The following is a 13,215-nucleotide window of genomic DNA, read 5'->3' as shown; positions in this document are numbered from 1 at the left end:
CAGAATAAAATTTTAGGATTAGGAATACTAATACAAAAAAGAATACTAATACAAATAATATAAACATGATTATAACTGTAGAATCATTTATTATATGTCTTCTCAAACTATTACTTGGATGAACCAATTTCATTGTAATTGGTATAATTTCTAAAGTGTTATTTTAAAAACACATTTATTCTTATTATTTCAAGTTTATCTCAGTCTCTGTGTATACACACTGTCATGTAATTCTGACATAATTCTTCATATGTTTCATTTTTATCTTAGTTTGTCTGTCAATAGGAACTATGTTTTTTTGTCTGGGTGTTATGGCACAAGCTTGTAATTCCAACACTTGAGGGGAGGAACAACAAAGTCAAGAGTCCATGGTCATCTTTGCAACATGATGAGTTCAAACTCATGGCCTGAACCACAAGAGACATCTAAGTATTCTTTGAAAAAGAAAATGAACTATCAGTGTTTTTATTGTGGCCCCAAATCATTGATGTGAGGTAGTTTGTTCAAATGCGTATTACATGTAAATATTTTTCCTGCCCTTTTGATAGCAGACTTAATAATTGATTTTTAACAATATTTGTTCAATTTAAGATTAACAGAAGTAGTAGGAAATAAGTTCCAGTATATTAGCCATTTAATTTCACTGGTACTCTCATACTACAGTTAAATAAGAACAATATATTTATGTTTTTTTTTTAGAATGATGACAAAGCATTATAGGGTTTTTATTCTGCTATTTCCTTGTTTATATTATATGAGTAGATTCTGAATTATATCATAATACTGGTGAGGAAAAGACATAAGAAAACATGGGAATGATTATTTTAAAGTATTAGACAACACCTTTCTTGGTACTTTCATATGCATCTAAAACTGTGTATATATTCTCTAAATGCCAGTCATTAAAATCAACTTATTTTTTATTTTTAATATGAATATATTACTGTTTTATGAACAAACTTTAAGAATAATTATATCTATGCACACATACTCTTCCTATACCAAATTTGTACTTTTTAGATGCATGCATTATAGATGCAGGAGAGGACATGGACAGTTTGCAAGCTGTGCGTTCTTGAAAGAAATTAGTTCAAGGGTTCGACTATTTATTGGATGATTCATAGGATAATTTCTGCAGGTAAGGAAGTTGGGCTTTCAAGAGAATAAATTATAACTTGAATTGTAAAGACATGTCATCAAGAGCAGTATTTTAACGTTTTCTAATTTGATCCTCCTATCATAAGCTTAAACAGGTAAACTGTTTACAAACATCAGCATAGGTTAAATTCATACAGATTTCAAATCATATAAGTCACAGAATTATACTTCCCAATCAAGGTTATCCTGCTGTATTGTAGATGATTAAGAAGTGTTGGGACTCCATATAATAGTACACCTACTTTTTTTTTTTTCCATTTCAGCTTTAATTAGATGTAGCTTATTTACACTTGGCCATTACCTTGTAAGTCTTTAAGTTAAATTTTACACACTTACAGAATGTATCATATCCACCCTCAGACACCTTCAGACTCCGAAAGCGAACCCCATCTCATCATCTGTCCAACTTTAGGACCTTTTAAAATTTTAAATAAGTAATTTATGTAGTAACAGCTTTCATTCAATTATATCAACTATCATGAAAAGAGACATTATTTTCATTAAGATATGGTCTTTTTTGATGGAAACAAAGTTCTTTTATTTGTTTGTTTGTTTGTTTTATACACTTTAGTCACTTTGTATCCCAATTGTAGTCCCCTCCCTCATTGCCTCCCGGTCCGACCCTCCTCCCTAGTCCACCGATAGGGGAGGATCTCCTCCCCTTCTGTCTGACCCTAGCCTATCATGTCTCATCAGGGCTGGCTGCATCATCTTCCTCTATGGCCTGACGGGGCTGCAACCCCCAGGGGAAGGTGATCAAATAGCTGGCCACTGAGTTGATGTCAGAGATACCCCCTGTACCCCTTACTAGGGAGCTCACTTGAAAACAGAGCAGGAACAGGAAACCTATGAGTTTCCTCTGAGCAGAGTCTAGGTCATCTTCATACATGGTCCTTGGTTAGAGTGTTGGTCTCTGCAGGCCCCCTTGGAAGCAGGTTTTTTGGCTTTGTTGGTCTCCTTTTGGAGTTGCTGTCTCCTCCAGGCCTTCTCCCCCCCATCCCCACATCCCACATGTTTTTTCTTTTATTTTTAATACTTTTTAAATATAATCTTATATTTATTACAATTTATTCACTTTATTTCCCAACTGTAGCCCCACCCTCATTCCCTCCTCTTTCCCTTCTTCATCTCTTCCCATGCCCCTTCCCCAGTCTACTGATAGTGGAGGACCTCTACCCTTCCATCTGACCCTAGCCTATCAGGGCTCATCAGGACTGTCTTTCATAGTCTTCCTCTGTGGCCCGATCAGGCTGCTCCCCCCTCAAGGAACGGTGATCAAAGAGCTAGCCATTGAGTTCATGTCAGAGACAGCCCATGCTTCTCTTATGAGGGTATGCACTTGGAGACTGAGCTGCCATGGGCTACTTCTGTGCAGGGGATCCAGGTTATCTCCATGAATGGTCCTTGGTTGGAGAACCAGTCTCAGAAAAGACACCTAGGCCCAGATTTTTTGGTTCTGTTGTTCTCCTCGTGGATCTCCAGACCCTTCCAGGTTTTTCTACCTCCCCCTTTTTTCATAAGATTCCCTGCATTATGCCCAAAGTTTGGCTATGAGTCTCAGCATCCACTTTAATACCATGAGAGCCCTCTGTGGTAGGGTCCTGTCTTGTTCCTTATTTTCACCTTCTTCTGATGTCTATCCCATTTGCCTTTCTAAATGAAGATTGAACATCATACCCAGGGTCCTCCTTCTTGCTCAGCTTCTTTAAGTGCACAGATTTTAGTATGATTATCCTATATTATATATCTAATATCCATTTATAAGTGACTATATACCATGTGTGTCTTTCTGCTTTTGGGATAGCACACTCAGCGTGATCTTTTCATTCCATTGTGTACATGTACTGGAATTTCTGCATCCATTCCTCAATTGAAGGACATCTGTGTTGTTTCCAGATTCTGGCTGTATGAATAGAACTGCTACAAACATGGTTGAGGAAATGTCCTTGCTGTATACTTGAGCATCTTTTGGATATATGCCTAGGACTGGAATAGCAGGATCTTCAGGTAACACTATTCCTAATTGTCTGAGAAAATGGCAAATTGATTTCCAAAGTGGTTGTACTAGTTTATATTCCCACCAGCAATGGAGAAGTGTTCCCTTTTCTCCACATCCTCTCCAGCATGCCACTTGAGTTCTTGATCTTAACCATTCTGATGGGTGTAAGGTGAAATCTCAGGGTCATTTTGATTTGCATTTCCCTAATGGGTAAGGATGTTGAGCATTTATTTAAATGTTTCTCTGCCATTCAATATTCCTCTGTAGAGAATTCTCTGTTTAGCTATGTACCACATTTTTTAAATTGATTATTTGATTTGTTGCTGTTTAACTTCTTGAGTTCTTTATATATTCAGGATATTTGCCCTCCGTCATATATATGGTTGGTGAAGATCCTTCTCAGTCTGTAGGCTGTCATTTTGTTCTGATGACAGTGTCCTTTGCTTTACAGAATCTTTTCACTTTCATGAGGTCCCTTTTATTGATTGTTGTTCTTAGAGCCTGTGCTATTGGTATTTTATTGAGGATGTTGTCTTCTGTGCCAAGGAGCTCCAGGTTCTTTGTCATTTTTATTTCTAACAGGTTTAGTGTGTCTGGTTTTATACTGAATTCTTTGATCAACTAGGATTTGGTTTTGTGCAGAGTGATAAGTATGGATCTATTTGCATTTTTCTACTTGTAGATATCTAGTTAGACCAGCACCATTTCTTAAAGATGCCATCTTTTTTCCATTATATGGTTTTGGCATCTTTGTCAAAGATCAGCGTCTGGAAGTATGTGGGTTTATTTCTCAGTCTTCTGTTCTATATCATTGATGCACCATTCTGCTTCTATGGCAGTACCATGCAGTTTTTATTATTGTTGCTTTATAGTACAGCTTGAGATCAGGGATGGAGATCCCTCCACAAGATCTTTTATTGTAGAGGACTGTTTTAGCAATTCTGGGTTCCTTGTTATTTTATATAAAGTTGAGAATTTTTCTTTCAAGGTCTGTAAAGAATTGTGTTGGTAACTTGATGGGAATTACATTAAATATGTAGATTGCTTTTGGTAAAACGGCCATTTTTACTATGTTAATCCTGCCTAGCCATGAGCATGGGAGATCTTTCCATCTTCTGATATCTTCTTCTATTCCATTCTTCAAAGACTTGAAGTTTTTTTTTCATACAAGTCTTTAACTTGCTTGGTTAGAGTTACACCAAGGTACTTTATGTCATTTGTGGCTATTGTGAAGGGTGTTGTTTCCATAATTTCTTTCTCAGCCCATTTGTCCTCTGTATACAGGAGGGCTTCTGATTTTTTTTTTTTTAGTTAATTTTGTATCCAGCCTCTCTGCTGAAGGTTTTTATCATCTCTAAGAGTTCCCTAGTATAATTTTTGGTGTCATTCATGTATACTATCATATAATCTGCAAATAGTGATACTTTGACTTCTTCTTTTCCAATCAGGATCCCCTTGATCTCCTTTACTTGTCTTATTGCTCTAGCTAGGACTTCAAGAACTATGTTGAGATATGGAGAGACTGGGTAGCCTTGCCTTGTCATGGATTTCAGTGGGATTGATTTATGTTTCTCTCCATTTAGTTTGATGTTGGCTATAGTCTTGCCGTATATTGCTTTACTATGTTTAGGTAAACATAGTATGTTTATCCCTGATCTCTCCAGGACTTTAAACCTGAATGGATGTTAGATTTTGTCAAATGCTTTTTCAGCATCTAAAGAGATTATCATGTGGTTTTTTTCTTCTTTCAGTTGTTTATATGGTGGATTACATTGATGGATTTCAGGATGTTCATTTTTAAAATGATGAATTAAAATTGATATCAAACTCTTTTTAGTATAGAACTAAAAACTCCCAGAAACATTTCTGTATTATAAATAATGAATTAATCCAATTTAAATTTTAATTTATTCCAGACATCAAAGAAAATTTAAAATATGTCCAGGATTTCCATGTGCATTCCAAATTACAATCACTCCCTCAATTGGTACAGCATAGTATTTGGATATGTCCTGGAAGACATGATTAATCAATTGTGGTCTTTCTGCCCATATGTTGAATATAAGTTGTTCTTTTTATTTTCAAATATTTTATTCAGAAAGAAAAAGTTTTATTTCTTAACATTCACAATTCACCTTGCAGAAATGTTTTTCATTTATATATAGATTAGCTGATGTTTTCTAACACTTCATACCGGAAGACTACTGGAGAATGAGAAAAGCTGACACATGAAAGATGAGCTGTTTATTTCTTTACACCAAGCAGATGGTTTTTATCCCTTATAATAAAAATAAGGCTATTTTGAATTTTCAGTAATGTAGCTCCACCACATTTATACCTGATTATCAACTGCTCCTTTGGATGATTTTCAATTTTTTATTCTAAACATCAATAGAATTAAGCAATATATGTTTGTATATCGGTGCACAAGCATATTAAAAGTAATGTAAACTTATTTTATCATAAACAATTTTTTCATGACAACAGTTTTGACTGGACTATTTGACAGAAGGCTGTGTGGTAAAGTTACTGCTGTCAAGAAGGACTCCTTAAGCCCAGTTCAAAACCCAGAGCCCACAGAGTAGAGAAAGAAATTACTTCTGCTAGTAGTTCTGTGACCTCTACACAAAGACTGCAGCACCCGCATGTGCCCATATACACACGCCACAAAGTACAGAAGCATATACATATAAGTGAATAAATACATATGTGAATAAAAATTATGTTAAACTTTTCTTGGTAATCATGCCAAACCAAACTATTGTAACTGAGTTCATCCTCCTGGGACTTTCACAGAATGCAAAAGCTCAGATAATAATATTTGTTGTATTCTTATTATCTATATTGCAACCATTGGAGGCAACATAAGAACTGCAGTCACCATCCTCTGCACGCCTGCACCGCTTGGATCACCCATGTACTTCTTCTTGGCATTTTTGTCTTTCTTGGATGCATGCATTACTTCAGTCATCACACCAAAGATGATTGCTGACTCCCTCGATGAGAGTAAAACCATCTCCTTTGAGGGCTGCATGACACAGATCTTTGCTGAACACTTCTTTACTGCAGTGGAAGTAATTGTACTAATAGCCATGGCCTATGACCGATATGTAGCTATTTGCAAGCCTTTACACTACTCTTCCATAATGAACTGGAGGCTCTGTGGCACTCTGGTGGGGGTAGCATGGACAGGAGGATTCTTGCACTCTATCATACAAATTATCTTAACTTTACAGCTGCCCTTTTGTAGACTCAATGTTATTGATCACTTCATGTGTGATTTGTTCCCATTACTGGAGTTGGCATGCACTAACACTTATGTTTATGGACTCCTTGTGTTTGCCAACAGTGGGTCTATTTGCATCATAATTTTTTCTATGTTGCTTATCTCCTATGGTGTGATTTTGCTCTCTCTAAGAAGTCATAGTTCTGAAGGACGATGGAAAGCTCTCTCCACTTGTGGATCTCACATTGCTGTTGTTTCATTCTTTGTTCCATGCATATTTATATTGTACCTGCCTGCAGGACTGGTCATTCGTGGGTCTTCAAAGAGGCCAGGCCTGAAAGAAAAATGGGCGAGAGAGAAGAACAGGACCAAGCAGTTTTCCTTGTCAAAGTCCGTTTATTATGGGGCAAGACTTTACTTTTATGCTCAAGGAATGAGGTCGTAGAATAGGAGGGAGGGGGCAGGAGGCTATCTTGTGTGTCATTGAGCCATTCCAAGGTTTTAACATTAACTGTTAAAAACCGGTCAGGCACTAACCAAGCAAGTGAAAGACCTGTTTGAGAAAAACTTCAAGTCTCTGAAGAAAGAAATTGAAGAAGATCTCAGAAGATGGAAAGATCACCCGTGCTCATGGATTGGTAGGATTAACATTGTGAAAATGGCCATCCTGCCAAAAGCAATCTACAGATTCAATGCAATTCCCATCAAAATACCAACTCAATTCTTTACAGACCTTGAAAAAAAGATTCTCAGCTTCATATGGAGAAACAAAAAACCCAGAATCTCCAAAACAATCCTGTACAACAACGGATCATCTGGAGGTATCTCCATCCCCGATCTCAAGTTGTACTGCAGAGCAATAGTAATAAAAACTGCATGGTATTGGCATAAAAACAGAAAGGAGGATCAATGGAACCGCATAGAAGACCCAGAAATAAACCCACACACCTATGAATACTCAATTTCTGACAAAGAAGCCAAAACCATTCAATGGAAAAAAGACAGCATCTTCAACAAATGGTGCTGGTCCAACTGGATGTCCACATGCAGAAAAATGAAAATAGATCCATATTTATCACCCTGCACAAAACTAAAGTCCAAGTGGATCAAAGACCTCAACATAAAACCAGATACTCTAAATCTGTTAGAAGAAAAAGTGAGGAACAGCCTAGAACTCATTGGCACAGGAGACAACTTCCTGAACAGAACACCAACGGCACAGGCTCTAAGAGCAACAATCAATAAATGGGACCTCATGAAACTGAAAAGCTTCTGTAAAGCAAAGGACACTGTCATCAAAACAAAACGACTGCCTACAGATTGGGAAAGAATCTTTACTAATCCTTTATCTGACAGAGGACTCATATCCAGTATATACAAAGAACTAAAGAAGCTGAAAAGCAGCAAACCAAGTAATCCAATTAAAAAATGGGGAGCAGAGCTAAACAGAGAATTCTCGACAGAGGAATATCGAATGGCAGAGAAACACTTAAAGAAATGCTCATCCTCATTAGCCATCAGGAAAATGCAAATCAAAACGACCCTGAGATATCACCTTACACCCATCAGAATGGCCAAGATGAAAAACTCAAGGGACAACACATGCTGGAGAGGTTGTGGAGAAAGGGGAACCCTCCTGCACTGCTGGTGGGAATGTAAACTGGTACAACCACTCTGGAAATCTATCTGGTGCTTTCTAAGACAATTAGGAATAGTGCTTCCTCAACACCCAGCTATACCACTGCTAGGTATATACCCAAAGTTTGCTCAAGTACACAAAAGGGATATTTGCTCAACCATGTTTATAGCAGCTTTATTTGTAATAGCCAGAACCTGGAAACAACCCAGATGTCCATCAACGGAGGAATGGGTACAGAAATTGTGGTATTTTTACACAATGGAATACTACTCAGCAATCAAAAAGGAGGAAATCATGAAATTTGCAGGCAAATGGTGGGATATAGAAAATATCATCCTGAGTGAAATATCCCAGAAGGAGAAAGACAAACACAGTATATACTCACTTATATAGACCTATAAGATATGATAAACTTAATGAAATCTGTACACCTAAAAAAGATAATCAAGAGAGCGGACTTGGAGTAAGATGATCAATCCTCGTTTAGAAAGACAGGAGTCTACTGAGCGCATCTGAAAGACTCTAACTAGCAGTGTTTTCAAAGCAAAGACTCATGACCAAACCTTTGGCAGAGTACAGGGAATCATAAGAAAGAAGGGGAGTTAGTCTGATGAGGAAAGGACCAAATATATCTGGGCACAGGGTCTTTTCTGAGACTGACATTCAACCAAGGACCATGTATGGATACAACCTAGAACCTCTGCTCAGATGTAGCCTGTGGTAGCTCAGTAACCAATTGGTTTCCCATAGTGAGGGGAACAAGGACTATTTGTAACAGGAACTCAATGACTGGCTCTTTGACCTCCCCACCCCCCAAGGGAGGAGCAGTCCTGGTAGGCGACAGAGGAGAGCTTTGCAGCCAGTCCTGAAGATACCTGATAAAACAGGATCAGATGAATGGGGAGGAGGTCCCCCCTATCAGTGGACTTGGCAAGGGGCACAGTGGAGATGAGGGAGGGAGGGAGGGACTGGGAGGGAATGAGGGATCGGACACGGCTGGGATACAGAGTTAATAAAATGTAACTTATAAGGAAAAAAAAAACCGGTCAGGTGGGGGAATCAGGTGGAGGAATCGGGTGGGGGAATCAGGTGGGGGAATCAGGAAGCAATCTATCCAGGTGGTCAAAGCTAATTGCAGCCTCCGGCGCCAGCATTCATCGTGACTACGTGCCTGGGATTCTTGGTCTCCGGCATTATATATGCAAGACCTACATCTGCATCTTCTTTTGAGAAAAAGGTAGCTGTGTTTGATGCCATCATGACTCCATTGCTCAATCCTATAATTTATACTTTTAGAAATAAAGAAATGAAAAGTGCTATTAGAAAAATATGGAAAAGATTTAGGGTGGTCTCTGATAAAATTTAAAATTTTACACTTACAAATTTTAATGTACAAAACAAAGAAGTCAATATTTACTTCAAGCACTTAATGATTTGTTCATTATACAGAAAAAAAGACACCATTCTATAGAGAAAGCATCAATATTGCAGGCTGAAACTCTGACTTTAACTGGAGATTAATACTTGCAGTGTGAGTTGTGGTAGTTTGAATATGATATGACCTATAAGTGCTTGGAATTTGAATACTTGGTATTTAGTGGTGGCTGTTTGCAGAGAATGTGGACTTGCTGGAGGAAGTATGTCACTAGGGTTTCAGAAGAATTTCAATTCCAAATTAGCTCTCTCTGCTTCACGTTTGTGGTTTAAGATATGATCTCTAAGTTGCAGCAGCTGTCTGCTGCTTGCTTCATCTGTTCCTTCATCATGGACTCTTACCCTCTGGTCACATACCCCAAATAACTTCTTTCTTCTAGAAGTTGCTTTGGTCATGATGTTTTATCATAGCGATAGAAAGTAACTAATACATCAGTATTGTCATACAAAAATCTGTATGAATTAATTTTATAATTCTCTAACACAAATGAAATATAATATGTAAATTACCTATTAGAATGTTTTAATGTAGTACTATGTTTTTTAAAACTCTTATTATATTTAGAATGTGTTGAAATTAAGAAAAAATACTCTGAAATCATGCCAAGTAAAAATGTGTATTTATGTGACAATGTCATTGTAAAAGGCCAGAACCCAGAAATGCAGAGAGAAGAGAGAGATTAAGACACAAAAATAGGTGCTCTTGTATTATTTGCCTTAATTTATGAAGTCAGTCCAAAAATGCCTAGTACAAAATATGGTCAGTACTTCTTGGCTATTTCGACAGATAAAATATGATTAGCTCTACCTGTTTATGGATGAGTATCTCTTGGGTCATATAACCACTGCATTGCAATCAGATATGAATGCAAATTCTCTAGAAAAACATTCATGAGCATCTCTCAGCCTAGACTAAGCACAAGCAGCTTCAAAAATAACTTGACTAGCAACACCAAGCAGAAGATGCTACTGTACTTAGCACAATTTTTCACCTCCACAGAAAAGCAATAAAAAACATAGTAGCCAGTTAAAAATACCTTGCTATTATATTGTATTCACTTAATGGTTGATTTTTTAAATTTTATTAATTACACTTTATTCACTTTGTATCCCCCCATAAGTCCTCCCCTCCTGGTCCCTCTCCCTTCTTCACACATGCCCTTCCCCAAGTCCACTGATAGGGGAGGTCCTCCTCTCCTTCCTTCTGATCTTATTCTATCAGATCTCATCAGGAGTGACTGCATTGTCATCTTCTGTGGCCTGGTAAGGCTTCTCCCCCCTCAGGGGGAGGTGATCAAAGAGCAGGCCAATCAGATCATGTCAGAGGCAGTCCCTCTTCCCATTACTATGGAGACCACTTAGACACTAAACTGCCATGAGCTACATCTGTGCAGGGGTTCTAGGTTATCTCTATGCCTGGTACTTGGTTGATTTTTATGGTTGCTTTACTCAACTGTAATTTGACCATTTTTGATACTTCATATATAGAAAATAATATTTGTATAAAATTTTTGAAAATTTCATTTCCATAAAAATATCTTACTTTACATTCTCATTATAAAAATTTTTTGACCATGCAGACTAACACCTGAGGCTAAGATGTCATAAATTCCAGTATAACTAATGGTTAACATTAGACTTCTAAAAACAGGCCCTCATAGGCCTTTACTTAAGTCCCATTCTGCTTCACTATAAAAGAGAATGGCTGTAAAATTGTTTCCTATTATCCTCAATTTTTAAATCCACTACTTTTTCTCTCCTATCATTTGAAAGGAAAATTTGACTACATGAAGTTACAGTGATTCAAAAAATAAGAAAATGATAACTATGGTCCCCAAGTACAGTGGCAGAAAACTTCAACAAGACTTACTAAGTCACTAACATGAGCCACATCTGGCTTCCATATAATTCACCTATTGGTTCTGCTCAGCCATGTTCCAGCCATGATGATCAAGCACATCAATATACCTGGACATTCTCACTCCTTGATTGTTCCATATCTCATAAGGTGGCCATTCATGAACTCTAGCCTCTACTAACAATATATACTGTGATAAGAGAAAGTAATTCAAATGCCATCTTCCCAGAAAACCTTCCCACATTTTCACAGTCAAATCACATTTTGCCACTATTTTTCCACTGTTAACATGTTTGTGTTTTAAAAATGATGTAATTTCTAAATATATCTTCATTTTTTGCTTCAACATCTTCCATTAATTTACTATCTATTATTTTATTTTTGCGATTAATTTTTTAATTCTTAAAAAATTATGTTCATTTATTTAGCACATTGGAGCCATAACATTTAAGATGGTTATTAGAAGGCAATTTGTGGAATGAAATATTTCCTTTGAACCCTGGGGATCAAAATCGGGTCATTGGGCTTGGTAGTAAGTGACTTTACTCTCTGGGGCAACGCACTAAGAGTGCTTACTTTTTATGAGACAGATATCTCTGTAGTAAAAAGTTGGTCTTGAGCTTTCAGGCTGATGTTGTACTAGCAATGATTCTCCTGTTTCAGCCTGCTACAAGTTAGGAGAGTAGATGTGAGCCACAATGGCCACTTTTACAAAATCATAAAAAATAAGTCAGTATAATTCTGCTTTGTGCATTTCAAGCTAAACTGGGAAACTGGTAGAGGGAAATCAAAGAACCCTTGGAAGAAGAATCCGATCTACTAAACTTTGTAGTGTTCTACCCCATGTAGCAAATTACAAGGTGTGGCCAGGATAAACTCCAGAAGCCAGAGTCAGATAAAAGAGAAAGCCATTTTATCCTCAGATGTGATAGTTATTAACACTCAGGCAGTAGATGCAGAGGAAAGTAAAATAGCAAAAAAAAAAAAAAATTCTTAATAATTGGAAATAGAAAAATGATCGAGGGAGAGGGCAGTGAAATACCTAGGATATGAAAAATAAGTCAAGATTCATGGTAAAAATTTTAATTGTTTGGAGAGATGAGCCGTTGTAAGATTTTTGAGCAAAGTTAGTGACTTTATGTGATTTAAATGTCATTTTTATTATTTTAATTCTGTATTATGGAAGATTCTCTCACTATTGCCTTCTTTTAACTATGTAGACACAGTTCAATTTCCTTTTTCTACTTTGATAAAATGTGTTTTTGTAAAAAAAAATACAGTAACTATAATAAGCCAACTTAATATTACCATGGCAGATCTAATGCCATAGAGCATTAATTTCTTCATGCCCAAGCAAAATCAACACAGAAGATAACAGGGAAATGAAAGTCATTAAATTTTCTTGAAAGAATACTGCAATATTCTACTCATTAATCTGGTAAAAACTGGGTATCAGTAGTTTTTATTATCCTTTTGCTGAATATTATGATTTCATTTTTCTTACATGTAATGATCAAAGTTTTCAGTGAAAATAAGTGCTAAAATAATAATAATGGTTGAGCAAATGTCCTTGTTGTATACTTGAGCATATTTTGGATATATGCCTAGGAGTGGTATAGCTGGATCTTGAGGTAGCACTGTTATGCCTAGGTCACAAGACTCACAAGAGACCACCAGGAGTCGAGTCCTATGCAAAACACACGAGAATCTTTATATTACAAGCTATAGCTTGGGTTCATACCCTCACAGATGCTGTGGTTGAGACCAGAGAGCCCCCAGCCCAGGGTAGGTGGTGATTTAAAGGTCCCAGTCCCTCCTAGCATGCCCAAAGCAAGGGAATTCCTGCCTGGAGAGAGTATATTGGTTGAAACACAAATGGGGATGTTGCACTTTAAACTGAT

General features: G+C 37.1%; 1 pseudogene; it reads left to right on the top strand.

Moving 5' to 3' along the window:
- The first annotated feature begins 5,902 nt into the window (after positions 1-5,902).
- Positions 5,903-9,388, top strand: LOC129675071 (olfactory receptor 4C15-like; annotated as a pseudogene).
- The last annotated feature ends 3,827 nt before the right edge of the window (positions 9,389-13,215 follow it).

The sequence above is a fragment of the Psammomys obesus genome, unplaced genomic scaffold (assembly GCF_907164565.1).
Source record: "Psammomys obesus unplaced genomic scaffold, mPsaObe1.curated_primary_1811, whole genome shotgun sequence".
Classification (NCBI taxonomy): Eukaryota; Metazoa; Chordata; class Mammalia; order Rodentia; family Muridae; genus Psammomys; species Psammomys obesus.
This window is presented reverse-complemented; position numbering and strand designations above follow the sequence as displayed.